General features: G+C 41.5%; 15 non-coding genes across 15 annotated transcripts; all 15 read right to left on the reverse strand.

Moving 5' to 3' along the window:
• Window positions 1–186: 186 nt before the first annotated feature.
• On the reverse strand, window positions 187–302 carry LOC142930665 (U5 spliceosomal RNA). Its single transcript, XR_012946616.1, has one exon. It is a non-coding gene; the product is annotated as a U5 spliceosomal RNA (small nuclear RNA).
• Window positions 303–1421: 1119 nt separating this feature from the next.
• LOC142930716 (U5 spliceosomal RNA) lies at window positions 1422–1537 on the reverse strand. The gene has a single exon (XR_012946667.1). It is a non-coding gene; the product is annotated as a U5 spliceosomal RNA (small nuclear RNA).
• A 1104-nt stretch (window positions 1538–2641) lies between these two features.
• LOC142930727 (U5 spliceosomal RNA) lies at window positions 2642–2762 on the reverse strand. Its single transcript, XR_012946678.1, has one exon. It is a non-coding gene; the product is annotated as a U5 spliceosomal RNA (small nuclear RNA).
• Window positions 2763–3873: 1111 nt separating this feature from the next.
• LOC142930669 (U5 spliceosomal RNA) lies at window positions 3874–3989 on the reverse strand. Its single transcript, XR_012946619.1, has one exon. It is a non-coding gene; the product is annotated as a U5 spliceosomal RNA (small nuclear RNA).
• A 1110-nt stretch (window positions 3990–5099) lies between these two features.
• Window positions 5100–5215, reverse strand: LOC142930670 (U5 spliceosomal RNA). Its single transcript, XR_012946620.1, has one exon. It is a non-coding gene; the product is annotated as a U5 spliceosomal RNA (small nuclear RNA).
• A 1099-nt stretch (window positions 5216–6314) lies between these two features.
• Window positions 6315–6435, reverse strand: LOC142930728 (U5 spliceosomal RNA). Its single transcript, XR_012946679.1, has one exon. It is a non-coding gene; the product is annotated as a U5 spliceosomal RNA (small nuclear RNA).
• Window positions 6436–7545: 1110 nt separating this feature from the next.
• On the reverse strand, window positions 7546–7661 carry LOC142930671 (U5 spliceosomal RNA). The gene has a single exon (XR_012946621.1). It is a non-coding gene; the product is annotated as a U5 spliceosomal RNA (small nuclear RNA).
• A 1110-nt stretch (window positions 7662–8771) lies between these two features.
• LOC142930672 (U5 spliceosomal RNA) lies at window positions 8772–8887 on the reverse strand. The gene has a single exon (XR_012946622.1). It is a non-coding gene; the product is annotated as a U5 spliceosomal RNA (small nuclear RNA).
• A 1099-nt stretch (window positions 8888–9986) lies between these two features.
• Window positions 9987–10107, reverse strand: LOC142930730 (U5 spliceosomal RNA). The gene has a single exon (XR_012946681.1). It is a non-coding gene; the product is annotated as a U5 spliceosomal RNA (small nuclear RNA).
• A 1128-nt stretch (window positions 10108–11235) lies between these two features.
• On the reverse strand, window positions 11236–11351 carry LOC142930768 (U5 spliceosomal RNA). Its single transcript, XR_012946718.1, has one exon. It is a non-coding gene; the product is annotated as a U5 spliceosomal RNA (small nuclear RNA).
• Window positions 11352–12469: 1118 nt separating this feature from the next.
• Window positions 12470–12585, reverse strand: LOC142930662 (U5 spliceosomal RNA). Its single transcript, XR_012946612.1, has one exon. It is a non-coding gene; the product is annotated as a U5 spliceosomal RNA (small nuclear RNA).
• Window positions 12586–13719: 1134 nt separating this feature from the next.
• On the reverse strand, window positions 13720–13835 carry LOC142930663 (U5 spliceosomal RNA). The gene has a single exon (XR_012946613.1). It is a non-coding gene; the product is annotated as a U5 spliceosomal RNA (small nuclear RNA).
• Window positions 13836–14937: 1102 nt separating this feature from the next.
• On the reverse strand, window positions 14938–15058 carry LOC142930731 (U5 spliceosomal RNA). The gene has a single exon (XR_012946682.1). It is a non-coding gene; the product is annotated as a U5 spliceosomal RNA (small nuclear RNA).
• Window positions 15059–16151: 1093 nt separating this feature from the next.
• LOC142930732 (U5 spliceosomal RNA) lies at window positions 16152–16272 on the reverse strand. The gene has a single exon (XR_012946683.1). It is a non-coding gene; the product is annotated as a U5 spliceosomal RNA (small nuclear RNA).
• Window positions 16273–17381: 1109 nt separating this feature from the next.
• On the reverse strand, window positions 17382–17497 carry LOC142930690 (U5 spliceosomal RNA). Its single transcript, XR_012946641.1, has one exon. It is a non-coding gene; the product is annotated as a U5 spliceosomal RNA (small nuclear RNA).
• Between the last annotated feature and the right edge of the window lie 572 nt (window positions 17498–18069).

An 18069-nucleotide genomic window follows, 5' to 3' on the forward strand; every position in this document is an offset into this window, starting at 1 on the left:
AGGGAGGGGGAAAGGGGATGGACCCTAAACTGAAATACACCCGTCCTTGGACGGCTATAGGCTAGTCAGATAATAAATAGCTGCGTAACTTTGTCGCAATCAACACAAAGTGTGTCCCCCCCTCTCTTTTCATGACATGTAGCAACCGTACCCAGCAACCTCAATCTTTTTGTTACTTTCAAGGAAACCCTGCCAGAGCAGGGTCACGAAAAATAGTTTAAGACTCATTAGAGTGTTCCTCTCCACGGAAATCTTTAGTAAAAGGCGAAAGATTTATTCGCTCTGAAGAGAAACCAGAGTAAAGTTTAGTTCCATCATTAATAGGTACTTATCGGAACACTGCTACATTTATCCTATGGGACCTGTTCTTCGCAACTTTAGTAAAATTAAAACGTGCTTTGATACAACTTAAAATCAGTGATTATTTAATTTCCATTCATGTTTTTACACGAGGGTTATTAAAGGAAATGTAATGTTATTCTGCACATAGTTTACTTCACATTGTGAACATTGTACATAATTACAGTATTGGACCAATGGCGGACCCGTAAAACATGCCCAATAACTTGGCCAGCATCCGTTAGCTTTTTTAAATACTGTATTTTAACAAACATATTTTAAGAAACATACTGTATTGTTACGTATTATATGTATTATGCATACCAACTGTCATCTATTATCAACATATGGCGCTGCATGTTTTATTTAAACACTAGCCTTTTGCCCGTCCAAGGACGGGTGTATTGCAGTAAATCTGAAACTTGCAAGCGAAAAGCAGACCGCGACGTGATATTCATTGCATTAATGCGTGTGCAATTTTTTTTATGCGCGGTGACACAGACCTATTTCATGTTAAGGTTATAATCCCTTGTTCATCATGACGTCCTTTTTACTCTGATGTCTCAATAGCGTTACGGAAATCGCGTGACATGAGGGTTCTGCCTATGTAGTGAGGGGTGTAAGTTGACGCCTAGGATAGGGGAGGAGGCCCCTTGGCCCCTGCTGTGTAGTTACTTCAGCCGCTAATAATTAGGAATGGGGGGAGGGGGTGTCGATTTGGAGGACGTCACCCGCTCTTGAATATTAATGAGGGGGACTGGTCGATGTGGAGTGATGTTACGAGAGTTAAGGACAGACATTAATGGGTGATTATAATAGGTATTCTGGGGGGGTGCATAAAGCGTACGTACGCAGGTGGGGGGGGGGGGGGTAAAAGTACACGTGCATACAGGGAGGGGGAAAGGGGATGGACCCTAAACTGAAATACACCCGTCCTTGGACGGGCTATAGGCTAGTCAAATAATAAATAGCTGCGTAACTTTGTCGCAATCAACACAAAGTGTGTCCCCCCCCCCCCACTCTTTTCATGACATGAAGCAACCGTACCCAGCAACCTCAATCTTTTTGTTACTTTCAAGGAAACCCTGCCAGAGCAGGGTTACGAAAAATAGTTTAAGATTCATTAGAGTGTTCCTCCCCACGGAAATCTTTAGTAAAAGGCGAAAGATTTATTCGCTCTGAAGAGAAACAAGAGTAAAGTTTAGTTCCATCATTAGTAGGTACTTATCGGAACACTGCTACATTTATCCTATGGGACCTGTTCTTCACAACTTTAGTAAAATTAAAACGTGCTTTGATACAACTTAAAATCAGTGATTAGTTAATTTCCATTCATGTTTTTACACGAGGGTTATGAAAGGAAATGTAATGTTATTCTGCACATAGTTTACTTCACATTGTGAACATTGTACATAATTACAGTATTGGACCAATGGGGGACCCGTAAAACATGCCCAATAACTTGGCCAGCATCCGTTAGCTTTTTAAAATACTGTATTTTAACAAACATATTTTAAGAAACACTGTATTGTCATGTATTATATGTATTATGCATACCAACTGTCATCTATTATCTACATATGGCGCTGCATGTTTTATTTAAACACTAGCCTTTTGCCCGTCCAAGGACGGGTGTATTGCAGTAAATCTGAAACTTGCAAGCGAAAAGCAGACCGCGACGTGATATTCATTGCATTAATGCGTGTGCAATTTTTTTTTAATGCGCGGTGACACAGACCTATTTCATGTTAAGGTTATAATCCCTTGTTCATCATGACGTCCTTTTTACTCTGATGTCTCAATAGCGTTACGGAAATCTCGTGACATGAGGGTTCTGCCTATGTAGTGAGGGGTGTAAGTTGACGCCTAGGATAGGGGAGGAGGCCCCTTGGCCCCCCATGTGTAGTGACTTCAGCCGCTAATAATTATGAATGGGGGGAGGAGGTGTCGATTTGGAGGACGTCACCTGCTCTTGAATATTAATGAGGGGGACTGGTCGATGTGGAGTGATGTTACGAGAGTTATGGACAGACATTAATGGGTGATTATAGTAGGTATTCGGGGGGGGGTGCATAAAGCGTACGTACGCAGGTGGGGGGGGGGGGGGGGGGTAAAAGTATGCGTGCATACAGGGAGGGGGAAAGGGGATGGACACTAAACTGCAATACACCCGTCCTTGGACGGGCTATAGGCTAGTCAGATAATAAATAGCTGTGTAACTTTGTTGCAATGAACACAAAGTGTGTCCCCCCCCCTCTCTTTTCATGACGTGAAGCACCCGTACCCAGGAACCTCAATCTTTTTGTTACTTTCAAAGAAACCCTGCCAGAGCATTAGTTTAAGACTCATTAGAGTGTTCCTCTCCACGGAAATCTTTAGTAAAAGGCGAAAGATTTATTCGCTCTGAAGAGAAACCAGAGTAAAGTTTAGTTCCATCATTAGTAGGTACTTATCGGAACACTCCTACATTTATCCTATGGGACCTGTTCTTCGCAACTTTAGTAAAATTAAAACGTCCTTTGATACAACTTAAAATCAGTGATCATTTAATTTCCATTCATGTATTTACACGTGGGTTATTAAAGTAAAGGTAATGTTATTCTGCACGTAGTTTACTTCACATTGTGTTCATTGTACATAATTACAGTATTGGACCAATGGCGGACTCGTAAACATGGCCAATAACTTGGCCAGCATCCGTTAGCTTTTTAAAATACCGTATTATAACAAAAATATTTTAAGAAATATACTGTATTGTCATGTATTATATGTATTATGCATACCAACTGTCATCTATTATCTACATATGGCGCTGCATGTTTTATTTAAACACTAGCCTTTTGCCCGTCCAAGGACGGGTGTATTGCAGTAAATCTGAAACTTGCAAGCGAAAAGCAGACCACGACGTGATATTCTTTGCATTAATGCGTGTGTAATTTGTAAGGAAGCGGTGACATAGACCTATTTCATTTTAAGGTTATAATCCCTTGTTCATCATGACGTCCTTTTTACTCTGATGTCTCAATAGCATTACGGAAATCGCGTGACATGAGGGTTCTGCCTATGTAGTGAGGGGTGTAAGTAGATGACTAGGATAGGGGAGGAGGCCCCTTGGCCCCCGCTGTGTAGTTACTTCAGCTGCTAATAATTAGGAATGGGGGGAGGGGGTGTCCATTTGGAGGACGTCACCTGCTCTTGAATATTAATTAGGGGGGCTGGTCAATGTGGAGTGATGTTACGAGAGTTAAGGACAGACATTAATGGGTGATTATAGAAGGTATTCGGGGGGGGGGGGTGCATCAAGCGTACATACGCAGGTGGGGGGTTAAAAGTATGCGTGCATACAGGGAGGGGGAAAGGGGATGGACCCTAAACTGCAATACACCCGTCCTTGGACGGGCTATAGGCTAGTCAGATAATAAATAGCTGCGTAACTTTGTCGCAATGAACACAAAGTGTGTTCCCCCCCGCTCTCTTTTCATGACGTGAAGCACCGTACCCAGGAACCTCAATCTTTTTGTTACTTTCAAGGAAACCCTGCCAGAGCAGGGTTATGAAAAATAGTTTAAGACTCATTAGAGTGTTCCTCTCCACGGAAATCTTTAGTAAAAGGCGAAAGATTTATTCGCTCTGAAGAGAAACCAGAGTAAAGTTTAGTTCCATCATTAGTAGGTACTTATCGGAACACTCCTACATTTATCCTATGGGACCTGTTCTTCGCAACTTTCGTAAAATTAAAACGTCATTTGATACAACTTAAAATCAGTGATTATTTAATTTCCATTCATGTTTTTACACGAGGGTTATTAAAGTAAAGGTAATGTTATTCTGCACATAGTTTACTTCACATTGTGTTCATTGTACATAATTACAGTATTGGACCAATGGCGGACCCGTAAACATGGCCCAAAAACTTGGTCAGCATCCGTTAGCTTTTTAAAATACTGTATTTTAACAAACATTTTAAGAAATATACTGTATTGTCATGTATTATATGTATTATACATACCAACTGTCATCTACTAGCTAAATATGGCGCTGCATGTTTTATTTAAACACTAGCCTTTTGCCCGTCCAAGGACGGATGTATTGCAGTAAATCTGAAACTTGCAAGCGAAAAGCAGACCCCGACGTGATATTCATTGCATTAATGCGTGTGCAATTTTTTTAATGCGCGGTGACATAGACCTATTTCATTTTAAGGTTATAATCCCTTGTTCATCATGACGTCCTTTTTAATCTGATGTCTCAATAGCGTTACAGAAATCGCGTGACATGAGGGTTCTGCCTATGTAGTGAGGGGTGTAAGTTGACGCCTCGGATAGGGGAGGAGGCCCCTTGTCCCCCCCATGTATAGTTACTTCAGCCGCTAATAATTAGGAATGGGGGGAGGGGGTGTCCATTTGGAGGACGTCACCTGCTCTTGAATATTAATTAGGGGGGCTGGTCAATGTGGAGTGATGTTACGAGAGTTAAGGACAGACATTAATGGGTGATTATAGTAGGTATTCGGGAGGGGGGGTGCATCAAGCGTACATACGCAGGTGGGGGGTTAAAAGTATGCGTGCATACAGGGAGGGGGAAAGGGGATGGACCCTAAACTGCAATACACCCGTCCTTGGATGGGCTATAGGCTAGTCAGATAATAAATAGCTGCGTAACTTTGTCGCAATGAACACAAAGTGTGTTCCCCCGGCTCTCTTTTCATGACGTGAAGCACCATACCCAGGAACCTCAATCTTTTTGTTACTTTCAAGGAAACCCTGCCAGAGCAGGGTTATGAAAAATAGTTTAAGACTCATTAGAGTGTTCCTCTCCACGGAAATCTTTAGTAAAAGGCGAAAGATTTATTCGCTCTGAAGAGAAACCAGAGTAAAGTTTAGTTCCATCATTAGAAGGTACTTATCGGAACACTCCTACATTTATCCTATGGGACCTGTTCTTCGCAACTTTAGTAAAATTAAAACGTCCTTTGATACAACTTAAAATCAGTGATTATTTAATTTCCATTCATGTTTTTACACGAGGGTTATTAAAGTAAAGGTAATGTTATTCTGCACATAGTTTACTTCACATTGTGTTCATTGTACATAATTACAGTATTGGACCAATGGCGGACCCGTAAACATGGCCCAAAAACTTGGTCAGCATCCGTTAGCTTTTTAAAATACTGTATTTTAACAAACATTTAAAGAAATATACTGTATTGTCATGTATTATATGTATTATACATACCAACTGTCATCTACTATCTAAATATGGTGCTGCATGTTTTATTTAAACACTAGCCTTTTGCCCGTCCAAGGACGGATGTATTGCAGTAAATCTGAAACTTGCAAGCAGAAAAGCAGACCCCGACGTGATATTCATTGCATTAATGCGTGTGCAATTTTTTAATGCGCGGTGACATAGAGCTATTTCATTTTAAGGTTATAATCCCTTGTTCATCATGACGTCCTTTTTACTCTGATGTCTCAATAGCGTTACGGAAATCTCGTGACATTGGGGTTCTGCCTATGTAGTGAGGGGTGTAAGTTGACGCCTAGGATAGGGGAGGAGGCCCCTTGGCCCCCGCTGTGTAGTTACTTCAGCCGCTGATAATTAGGAATGGGGGGAGGGGGTGTCGATTTGAAGGACGTCACCTGCTCTTGAATATTAATTAGGGGGGCTGGTCGATGTGGAGTGACGTTACGAGAGTTAAGGACAGACATTAATGGGTGATTATAGTAGGTATTCGGGGGGGGGGGTGCATCAAGCGTACGTACGCAGGTGGGGGGGGTGGGGTAAAAGTACGCGTGCATACAGGGAGGGGGAAAGGGGATGGACACTAAACTGCAATACACCCGTCCTTGGACGGGCTATAGGCTAGTCAGATAATAAATAGCTGTGTAACTTTGTTGCAATGAACACAAAGTGTGTCCCCCCCCCTCTCTTTTCATGACGTGAAGCACCCGTACCCAGGAACCTCAATCTTTTTGTTACTTTCAAAGAAACCCTGCCAGAGCATTAGTTTAAGACTCATTAGAGTGTTCCTCTCCACGGAAATCTTTAGTAAAAGGCGAAAGATTTATTCGCTCTGAAGAGAAACCAGAGTAAAGTTTAGTTCCATCATTAGTAGGTACTTATCGGAACACTCCTACATTTATCCTATGGGACCTGTTCTTCGCAACTTTAGTAAAATTAAAACGTCCTTTGATACAACTTAAAATCAGTGATCATTTAATTTCCATTCATGTATTTACACGTGGGTTATTAAAGTAAAGGTAATGTTATTCTGCACGTAGTTTACTTCACATTGTGTTCATTGTACATAATTACAGTATTGGACCAATGGCGGACTCGTAAACATGGCCAATAACTTGGCCAGCATCCGTTAGCTTTTTAAAATACCGTATTATAACAAAAATATTTTAAGAAATATACTGTATTGTCATGTATTATATGTATTATGCATACCAACTGTCATCTATTATCTACATATGGCGCTGCATGTTTTATTTAAACACTAGCCTTTTGCCCGTCCAAGGACGGGTGTATTGCAGTAAATCTGAAACTTGCAAGCGAAAAGCAGACCACGACGTGATATTCTTTGCATTAATGCGTGTGTAATTTGTAAGGAAGCGGTGACATAGACCTATTTCATTTTAAGGTTATAATCCCTTGTTCATCATGACGTCCTTTTTACTCTGATGTCTCAATAGCATTACGGAAATCGCGTGACATGAGGGTTCTGCCTATGTAGTGAGGGGTGTAAGTAGATGACTAGGATAGGGGAGGAGGCCCCTTGGCCCCCGCTGTGTAGTTACTTCAGCTGCTAATAATTAGGAATGGGGGGAGGGGGTGTCCATTTGGAGGACGTCACCTGCTCTTGAATATTAATTAGGGGGGCTGGTCAATGTGGAGTGATGTTACGAGAGTTAAGGACAGACATTAATGGGTGATTATAGAAGGTATTCGGGGGGGGGGGGTGCATCAAGCGTACATACGCAGGTGGGGGGTTAAAAGTATGCGTGCATACAGGGAGGGGGAAAGGGGATGGACCCTAAACTGCAATACACCCGTCCTTGGACGGGCTATAGGCTAGTCAGATAATAAATAGCTGCGTAACTTTGTCGCAATGAACACAAAGTGTGTTCCCCCCGCTCTCTTTTCATGACGTGAAGCACCGTACCCAGGAACCTCAATCTTTTTGTTACTTTCAAGGAAACCCTGCCAGAGCAGGGTTATGAAAAATAGTTTAAGACTCATTAGAGTGTTCCTCTCCACGGAAATCTTTAGTAAAAGGCGAAAGATTTATTCGCTCTGAAGAGAAACCAGAGTAAAGTTTAGTTCCATCATTAGTAGGTACTTATCGGAACACTCCTACATTTATCCTATGGGACCTGTTCTTCGCAACTTTCGTAAAATTAAAACGTCATTTGATACAACTTAAAATCAGTGATTATTTAATTTCCATTCATGTTTTTACACGAGGGTTATTAAAGTAAAGGTAATGTTATTCTGCACATAGTTTACTTCACATTGTGTTCATTGTACATAATTACAGTATTGGACCAATGGCGGACCCGTAAACATGGCCCAAAAACTTGGTCAGCATCCGTTAGCTTTTTAAAATACTGTATTTTAACAAACATTTTAAGAAATATACTGTATTGTCATGTATTATATGTATTATACATACCAACTGTCATCTACTAGCTAAATATGGCGCTGCATGTTTTATTTAAACACTAGCCTTTTGCCCGTCCAAGGACGGATGTATTGCAGTAAATCTGAAACTTGCAAGCGAAAAGCAGACCCCGACGTGATATTCATTGCATTAATGCGTGTGCAATTTTTTTAATGCGCGGTGACATAGACCTATTTCATTTTAAGGTTATAATCCCTTGTTCATCATGACGTCCTTTTTAATCTGATGTCTCAATAGCGTTACAGAAATCGCGTGACATGAGGGTTCTGCCTATGTAGTGAGGGGTGTAAGTTGACGCCTCGGATAGGGGAGGAGGCCCCTTGTCCCCCCCATGTATAGTTACTTCAGCCGCTAATAATTAGGAATGGGGGGAGGGGGTGTCCATTTGGAGGACGTCACCTGCTCTTGAATATTAATTAGGGGGGCTGGTCAATGTGGAGTGATGTTACGAGAGTTAAGGACAGACATTAATGGGTGATTATAGTAGGTATTCGGGAGGGGGGGTGCATCAAGCGTACATACGCAGGTGGGGGGTTAAAAGTATGCGTGCATACAGGGAGGGGGAAAGGGGATGGACCCTAAACTGCAATACACCCGTCCTTGGATGGGCTATAGGCTAGTCAGATAATAAATAGCTGCGTAACTTTGTCGCAATGAACACAAAGTGTGTTCCCCCGGCTCTCTTTTCATGACGTGAAGCACCATACCCAGGAACCTCAATCTTTTTGTTACTTTCAAGGAAACCCTGCCAGAGCAGGGTTATGAAAAATAGTTTAAGACTCATTAGAGTGTTCCTCTCCACGGAAATCTTTAGTAAAAGGCGAAAGATTTATTCGCTCTGAAGAGAAACCAGAGTAAAGTTTAGTTCCATCATTAGAAGGTACTTATCGGAACACTCCTACATTTATCCTATGGGACCTGTTCTTCGCAACTTTAGTAAAATTAAAACGTCCTTTGATACAACTTAAAATCAGTGATTATTTAATTTCCATTCATGTTTTTACACGAGGGTTATTAAAGTAAAGGTAATGTTATTCTGCACATAGTTTACTTCACATTGTGTTCATTGTACATAATTACAGTATTGGACCAATGGCGGACCCGTAAACATGGCCCAAAAACTTGGTCAGCATCCGTTAGCTTTTTAAAATACTGTATTTTAACAAACATTTAAAGAAATATACTGTATTGTCATGTATTATATGTATTATACATACCAACTGTCATCTACTATCTAAATATGGTGCTGCATGTTTTATTTAAACACTAGCCTTTTGCCCGTCCAAGGACGGATGTATTGCAGTAAATCTGAAACTTGCAAGCAGAAAAGCAGACCCCGACGTGATATTCATTGCATTAATGCGTGTGCAATTTTTTAATGCGCGGTGACATAGAGCTATTTCATTTTAAGGTTATAATCCCTTGTTCATCATGACGTCCTTTTTACTCTGATGTCTCAATAGCGTTACGGAAATCTCGTGACATTGGGGTTCTGCCTATGTAGTGAGGGGTGTAAGTTGACGCCTAGGATAGGGGAGGAGGCCCCTTGGCCCCCGCTGTGTAGTTACTTCAGCCGCTGATAATTAGGAATGGGGGGAGGGGGTGTCGATTTGAAGGACGTCACCTGCTCTTGAATATTAATTAGGGGGGCTGGTCGATGTGGAGTGACGTTACGAGAGTTAAGGACAGACATTAATGGGTGATTATAGTAGGTATTCGGGGGGGGGGGTGCATCAAGCGTACGTACGCAGGTGGGGGGGGTGGGGTAAAAGTACGCGTGCATACAGGGAGGGGGAAAGGGGATGGACACTAAACTGCAATACACCCGTCCTTGGACGGGCTATAGGCTAGTCAGATAATAAATAGCTGTGTAACTTTGTTGCAATGAACACAAAGTGTGTCCCCCCCCCTCTCTTTTCATGACGTGAAGCACCCGTACCCAGGAACCTCAATCTTTTTGTTACTTTCAAAGAAACCCTGCCAGAGCATTAGTTTAAGACTCATTAGAGTGTTCCTCTCCACGGAAATCTTTAGAAAAAGGCGAAAGATTTATTCGCTCTGAAGAGAAACCAGAGTAAAGTTTAGTTCCATCATTAGTAGGTACTTATCGGAACACTCCTACATTTATCCTATGGGACCTGTTCTTCGCAACTTTAGTAAAATTAAAACGTCCTTTGATACAACTTAAAATCAGTGATCATTTAATTTCCATTCATGTATTTACACGAGGGTTATTAAAGTAAAGGTAATGTTATTCTGCACATAGTTTACTTCACATTGTGTTCATTGTACATAATTACAGTATTGGACCAATGGCGGACTCGTAAACATGGCCAATAACTTGGCCAGCATCCGTTAGCTTTTTAAAATACCGTATTATAACAAAAATATTTTAAGAAATATACTGTATTGTCATGTATTATATGTATTATGCATACCAACTGTCATCTATTATCTACATATGGCGCTGCATGTTTTATTTAAACACTAGGCTTTTGCCCGTCCAAAGACGGGTGTATTGCAGTAAATCTGAAACTTGCAAGCGAAAAGCAGACCACGACGTGATATTCATTGCATTAATGCGTGTGTAATTTGTAAGGAAGCGGTGACATAGACCTATTTCATTTTAAGGTTATAATCCCTTGTTCATCATGACGTCCTTTTTACTCTGATGACTCAATAGCGTTACGGAAATCGCGTGACATGAGGGTTCTGCCTATGTAGTGAGGGGTGTAAGTTGACGACTAGGATAGGGGAGGAGGCCCCTTGGCCCCCGCTGTGTAGTTACTTCAGCTGCTAATAATTAGGAATGGGGGGAGGGGGTGTCCATTTGGAGGACGTCACCTGCTCTTGAATATTAGTTAGGGGGGCTGGTCAATGTGGAGTGATGTTACGAGAGTTAAGGACAGACATTAATGGGTGATTATAGTAGGTATTCGGGGGGGGGGGGGGGGGGGTGGTGCATCAAGTGTACATACGCAGGTGGGGGGGGGGGGGGTAAAAGTAAGCGTGCATACAGGGAGGGGGAAAGGGGATGGACCCTAAACTGAAATACACCCGTCCTTGGACGGGCTATAGGCTGGTCAGATAATAAATAGCTGCGTAACTTTGTCGCAATGAACACAAAGTGTGTCCCCCCCCCTCTCTTTTCATGACGTGAAGCACCCGTACCCAGCAACATCCATCTTTTTGTTACTTTCAAGGAAACCCTGCCAGAGCAGGGTTACGAAAAATAGTTTAAGACTCATTAGAGTGTTCCTCTCCACGGAAATCTTTAGTAAAAGGCGAAAGATTTATTCGCTCTGAAGAGAAACCAGAGTAAAGTTAAGATCCATCATTAGTAGGTACTTATCAGAACCCTCCTACATTTATCCTATGGGACCTGTTCTTCGCAACTTTAGTAAAATTAAAACGTCCTTTGATTAAAACTTAAAATCAGTGATTATTTAATTTCCATTTATGTTTTTACACGAGGGTTATTAAAGTAAAGGTAATAGTATTCTGCAAATAGTTTACTTCACATTGTGTTCATTGTACATAATTACAGTATTGGACCAATGGCGGACCCGTAAACATGGCCCAAAAACTTGGTAAGCATCCGTTAGCTTTTTAAAATACTGTATTTTAACAAACATATTTTAAGAAACACTGTATTGTCACGTATTATATGTATTATACATATCAACTGTCATCTATTATCTACATATGGCGCTGCATGTTTTATTTAAACACTAGACTTTTGCCCGTCCAAGGACGGGTGTATTGCAGTAAATCTGAAACTTGCAAGCGAAAAGCAGACCGCGACGTGATATTCATTGCATTAATGCGTGTGCAATTTGTAAGGGAGCGGTGACATAGACCTATTTCATTTTAAGGTTATAATCCCTTGTTCATCATGACGTTCCTTTTTACTCTGATGTCTCAATAGCGTTACGGAAATCGCGTGACATGAGGGTTCTGCCAATGTAGTGAGGGGTGTAAGTTGATGCCTAGGATAGGGGAGGAGGCCGCTTGGCCCCCGCTGTGTAGTTACTTCAGCCGCTAATAATTAGGAATGGGGGGAGGGGGTGTCGATTTGGAGGACGTCACCTGCTCTTGAATAATAATGAGGGGGACTGGTCGATGTGGAGTGATGTTACGAGAGTTAAGGACAGACATTAATGGGTGATTATAATAGGTATTGGGGGGGGGGGTGCATCAAGCGTACGTACGCAGGTTGGGGGGGGGGTAAAAGTACACGTGCATACAGGGAGGGGGGAAAGGGGATGGACCCTAAACTGAAATACACCCGTCCTTGGACGGGCTACAGGCTAGTCAGATAATAAATAGCTGCATAACTTTGTTGCAATGAACACAAAGTGTGTCCCCCCCCCCCCTCTCTTTTCATGACGTGAAGCACCCGTACCCAGCAACCTCAATCTTTTTGTTACTTTCAAGGAAACCCTGCCAGAGCAGGGTTACGAAAAATAGTTTAAGACTCATTAGAGTGTTCCTCCCCACGGAAATCTTTAGTAAAAGGCGAAAGATTTATTCGCTCTGAAGAGAAACCAGAGTAAAGTTTAGTTCCATCATTAGTAGGTACTTATCGGAACACTCCTACATTTATCCTATGGGACCTATTCGTCGCAACTTTAATAAAATTAAAACGTCCTATTAAAACGTCCTTTGATACAACTTAAAATCAGTGATTATTTAATTTCCATTCATGTTTTTACACGAGGGTTATTAAAGTAAAGGTAATGTTATTCTGCACATAGTTTACTTCACATTGTGTTCATTGTACATAATTACAGTATTGGACCAATGGCAGACCTGTAAAACATGCCCAATAACTTGGCCAGCATCCTTTAGCTTTTTAAAATACTGTATTTTAACAAACATATTTTAAGAAACATACTGTATTGTTACGTATTATATGTATTATGCATACCAACTGTCATCTATTATCAACATATGGCACTGCAAGTTTTATTTAAACACTAGCCTTTTGCCCGTCCAAGGACGGGTGTATTGCAATAAATCTGAAACTTGCAAGCGAAAAGCAGACCGCGACGTGATATTCATTGCATTAATGCGTGTGCAATGTGTAAGGGAGAGGTGACATAGACCTATTTCATTTTAAGGTTATAATCCCTTGTTCATCATGACGTCCTTTTTACTCTGATGTCTCAATAGCGTTACGGAAATCGCGTGACATGAGGGTTCTGCCAATGTAGTGAGGGGTGTAAGTTGATGCCTAGGATAGGGGAGGAGGCCGCTTGGCCCCCGCTGTGTAGTTACTTCAGCCGCTAATAATTAGGAATGGGGGGAGGGGGTGTCGATTTGGAGGACGTCACCTGCTCTTGAATATTAATGAGGGGGACTGGTCGATGTGGAGTGATGTTACGAGAGTTAAGGACAGACATTAATGGGTGATTATAGTAGGTATTCTGGGGGGGGGGGTGCATAAAGCGTACGTACGCAGGTGGGGGGGGGGGGGGGGTAAAAGTACGCGTGCATACAGGGAGGGGGAAAGTGGAAAGACCCTAAACTGAAATACACCCGTCCTTGGACGGGCTACAGGCTAGTGAGATAATAAATAGCTGCGTAACTTTGTCGCAATCAACACAAAGTGTGTCCCCCCCCCTCTCTTTTCATGACATGAAGCACCCGTACCCAGCAACCTCAATCTTTTTGTTACTTTCAAGGAAACCCTGCCAGAGCAGGGTTACGAAAAATAGTTTAAGACTCATTAGAGTGTTCCTCCCCACGGAAATCTTTAGTAAAAGGCGAAAGATTTATTCGCTCTGAAGAGAAACCAGAGTAAAGTTTAGTTCCATAATTAGTAGGTACTTATCGGAACACTCCTACATTTATCCTATGGGACCTGTTCTTCGCAACTTTAGTAAAATTAAAACGTCCTTTGATACAACTTAAAATCAGTGATTATTTAATTTCCATTCATGTTTTTACACGAGGGTTATTGAAGTAAAGGTAATAGTATTCTGCACATAGTTTACTTCACATTGTGTTCATTGTACATAATTACAGTATTGGACCAATGGCGGACCCGTAAACATGGCCCAAAAACTTGGCCAGCATCCGTTAGCTTTTTAAAATACTGTATTTTAACAAACATATTTTAAGAAACATACTGTATTGTCACGTATTATATGTATTATACATACCAACTGTCATCTATTATCTACATATGGCGCTGCATGTTTTATTTAAACACTAGCCTTTTGCCCGTCCAAGGACGGGTGTATTGCAGTAAATCTGAAACTTGCAAGCGAAAAGCAGACCGCGACGTGATATTCATTGCATTAATGCGTGTGCAATTTTTTTTTAATGCGCGGTGACACGGACCTATTTCATGTTAAGGTTATAATCCCTTGTTCATCATGACGTCCTTTTTACTCTGATGTCTCAATAGCGTTACGGAAATCTCGTGACATGAGGGTTCTGCCTATGTAGTGAGGGGTGTAAGTTGACGCCTAGGATAGGGGAGGAGGCCCCTTGGCCCCCCATGTGTAGTGACTTCAGCCGCTAATAATTATGAATGGGGGGAGGAGGTGTCGATTTGGAGGACGTCACCTGCTCTTGAATATTAATGAGGGGGACTGGTCGATGTGGAGTGATGTTACGAGAGTTATGGACAGACATTAATGGGTGATTATAGTAGGTATTCGGGGGGGGGTGCATCAAGCGTACGTACGCAGGTGGGGGGGGGGGGGGTAAAAGTATGCGTGCATACAGGGAGGGGGAAAGGGGATGGACACTAAACTGCAATACACCCGTCCTTGGACGGGCTATAGGCTAGTCAGATAATAAATAGCTGTGTAACTTTGTTGCAATGAACACAAAGTGTGTCCCCCCCCCTCTCTTTTCATGACGTGAAGCACCCGTACCCAGGAACCTCAATCTTTTTGTTACTTTCAAAGAAACCCTGCCAGAGCATTAGTTTAAGACTCATTAGAGTGTTCCTCTCCACGGAAATCTTTAGAAAAAGGCGAAAGATTTATTCGCTCTGAAGAGAAACCAGAGTAAAGTTTAGTTCCATCATTAGTAGGTACTTATCGGAACACTCCTACATTTATCCTATGGGACCTGTTCTTCGCAACTTTAGTAAAATTAAAACGTCCTTTGATACAACTTAAAATCAGTGATCATTTAATTTCCATTCATGTATTTACACGAGGGTTATTAAAGTAAAGGTAATGTTATTCTGCACATAGTTTACTTCACATTGTGTTCATTGTACATAATTACAGTATTGGACCAATGGCGGACTCGTAAACATGGCCAATAACTTGGCCAGCATCCGTTAGCTTTTTAAAATACCGTATTATAACAAAAATATTTTAAGAAATATACTGTATTGTCATGTATTATATGTATTATGCATACCAACTGTCATCTATTATCTACATATGGCGCTGCATGTTTTATTTAAACACTAGCCTTTTGCCCGTCCAAAGACGGGTGTATTGCAGTAAATCTGAAACTTGCAAGCGAAAAGCAGACCACGACGTGATATTCATTGCATTAATGCGTGTGTAATTTGTAAGGAAGCGGTGACATAGACCTATTTCATTTTAAGGTTATAATCCCTTGTTCATCATGACGTCCTTTTTACTCTGATGACTCAATAGCGTTACGGAAATCGCGTGACATGAGGGTTCTGCCTATGTAGTGAGGGGTGTAAGTTGACGACTAGGATAGGGGAGGAGGCCCCTTGGCCCCCGCTGTGTAGTTACTTCAGCTGCTAATAATTAGGAATGGGGGGAGGGGGTGTCCATTTGGAGGACGTCACCTGCTCTTGAATATTAGTTAGGGGGGCTGGTCAATGTGGAGTGATGTTACGAGAGTTAAGGACAGACATTAATGGGTGATTATAGAAGGTATTCGGGGGGGGGGGTGCATCAAGCGTACATACGCAGGTGGGGGGTTAAAAGTATGCGTGCATACAGGGAGGGGGAAAGGGGATGGACACTAAACTGCAATACACCCGTCCTTGGACGGGCTATAGGCTAGTCAGATAATAAATAGCTGTGTAACTTTGTTGCAATGAACACAAAGTGTGTCCCCCCCCCTCTCTTTTCATGACGTGAAGCACCCGTACCCAGGAACCTCAATCTTTTTGTTACTTTCAAAGAAACCCTGCCAGAGCATTAGTTTAAGACTCATTAGAGTGTTCCTCTCCACGGAAATCTTTAGAAAAAGGCGAAAGATTTATTCGCTCTGAAGAGAAACCAGAGTAAAGTTTAGTTCCATCATTAGTAGGTACTTATCAGAACACTCCTACATTTATCCTATGGGACCTGTTCTTCGCAACTTTAGTAAAATTAAAACGTCCTTTGATACAACTTAAAATCAGTGATCATTTAATTTCCATTCATGTATTTACACGAGGGTTATTAAAGTAAAGGTAATGTTATTCTGCACATAGTTTACTTCACATTGTGTTCATTGTACATAATTACAGTATTGGACCAATGGCGGACTCGTAAACATGGCCAATAACTTGGCCAGCATCCGTTAGCTTTTTAAAATACCGTATTATAACAAAAATATTTTAAGAAATATACTGTATTGTCATATATTATATGTATTATGCATACCAACTGTCATCTATTATCTACATATGGCGCTGCATGTTTTATTTAAACACTAGCCTTTTGCCCGTCCAAAGACGGGTGTATTGCAGTAAATCTGAAACTTGCAAGCGAAAAGCAGACCACGACGTGATATTCATTGCATTAATGCGTGTGTAATTTGTAAGGAAGCGGTGACATAGACCTATTTCATTTTAAGGTTATAATCCCTTGTTCATCATGACGTCCTTTTTACTCTGATGACTCAATAGCGTTACGGAAATCGCGTGACATGAGGGTTCTGCCTATGTAGTGAGGGGTGTAAGTTGACGACTAGGATAGGGGAGGAGGCCCCTTGGCCCCCGCTGTGTAGTTACTTCAGCTGCTAATAATTAGGAATGGGGGGAGGGGGTGTCCATTTGGAGGACGTCACCTGCTCTTGAATATTAGTTAGGGGGGCTGGTCAATGTGGAGTGATGTTACGAGAGTTAAGGACAGACATTAATGGGTGATTATAGAAGGTATTCGGGGGGGGGGGTGCATCAAGCGTACATACGCAGGTGGGGGGTTAAAAGTATGCGTGCATACAGGGAGGGGGAAAGGGGATGGACCCTAAACTGCAATACACCCGTCCTTGGACGGGCTATAGGCTAGTCAGATAATAAATAGCTGCGTAACTTTGTCGCAATGAACACAAAGTGTGTTCCCCCCGCTCTCTTTTCATGACGTGAAGCACCGTACCCAGAAACCTCAATCTTTTTGTTACTTTCAAGGAAACCCTGCCAGAGCAGAGTTATGAAAAATAGTTTAAGACTCATTAGAGTGTTCCTCTCCACGGAAATCTTTAGTAAAAGGCGAAAGATTTATTCGCTCTGAAGAGAAACCAGAGTAAAGTTTAGTTCCATCATTAGTAGGTACTTATCGGAACACTCCCACATTTATCCTATGGGACCTGTTCTTCGCAACTTTCGTAAAATTAAAACGTCATTTGATACAACTTAAAATCAGTGATTATTTAATTTCCATTCATGTTTTTACACGAGGGTTATTAAAGTAAAGGTAATGTTATTCTGCACATAGTTTACTTCACATTGTGTTCATTGTACATAATTACAGTATTGGACCAATGGCGGACCCGTAAACATGGCCCAAAAACTTGGTCAGCATCCGTTAGCTTTTTAAAATACTGTATTTTAACAAACATTTTAAGAAATATACTGTATTGTCATGTATTATATGTATTATACATACCAACTGTCATCTACTAGCTAAATATGGCGCTGCATGTTTTATTTAAACACTAGCCTTTTGCCCGTCCAAGGACGGATGTATTGCAGTAAATCTGAAACTTGCAAGCGAAAAGCAGACCCCGACGTGATATTCATTGCATTAATGCGTGTGCAATTTTTTTAATGCGCGGTGACATAGACCTATTTCATTTTAAGGTTATAATCCCTTGTTCAT

The sequence above is a fragment of the Petromyzon marinus genome, chromosome 42 (genome assembly GCF_048934315.1).
Source record: "Petromyzon marinus isolate PM22_M1 ecotype Great Lakes invasive population chromosome 42, UKy_Petmar_22M1.pri1.0, whole genome shotgun sequence".
NCBI classification, from domain to species: domain Eukaryota; kingdom Metazoa; phylum Chordata; class Hyperoartia; order Petromyzontiformes; family Petromyzontidae; genus Petromyzon; species Petromyzon marinus.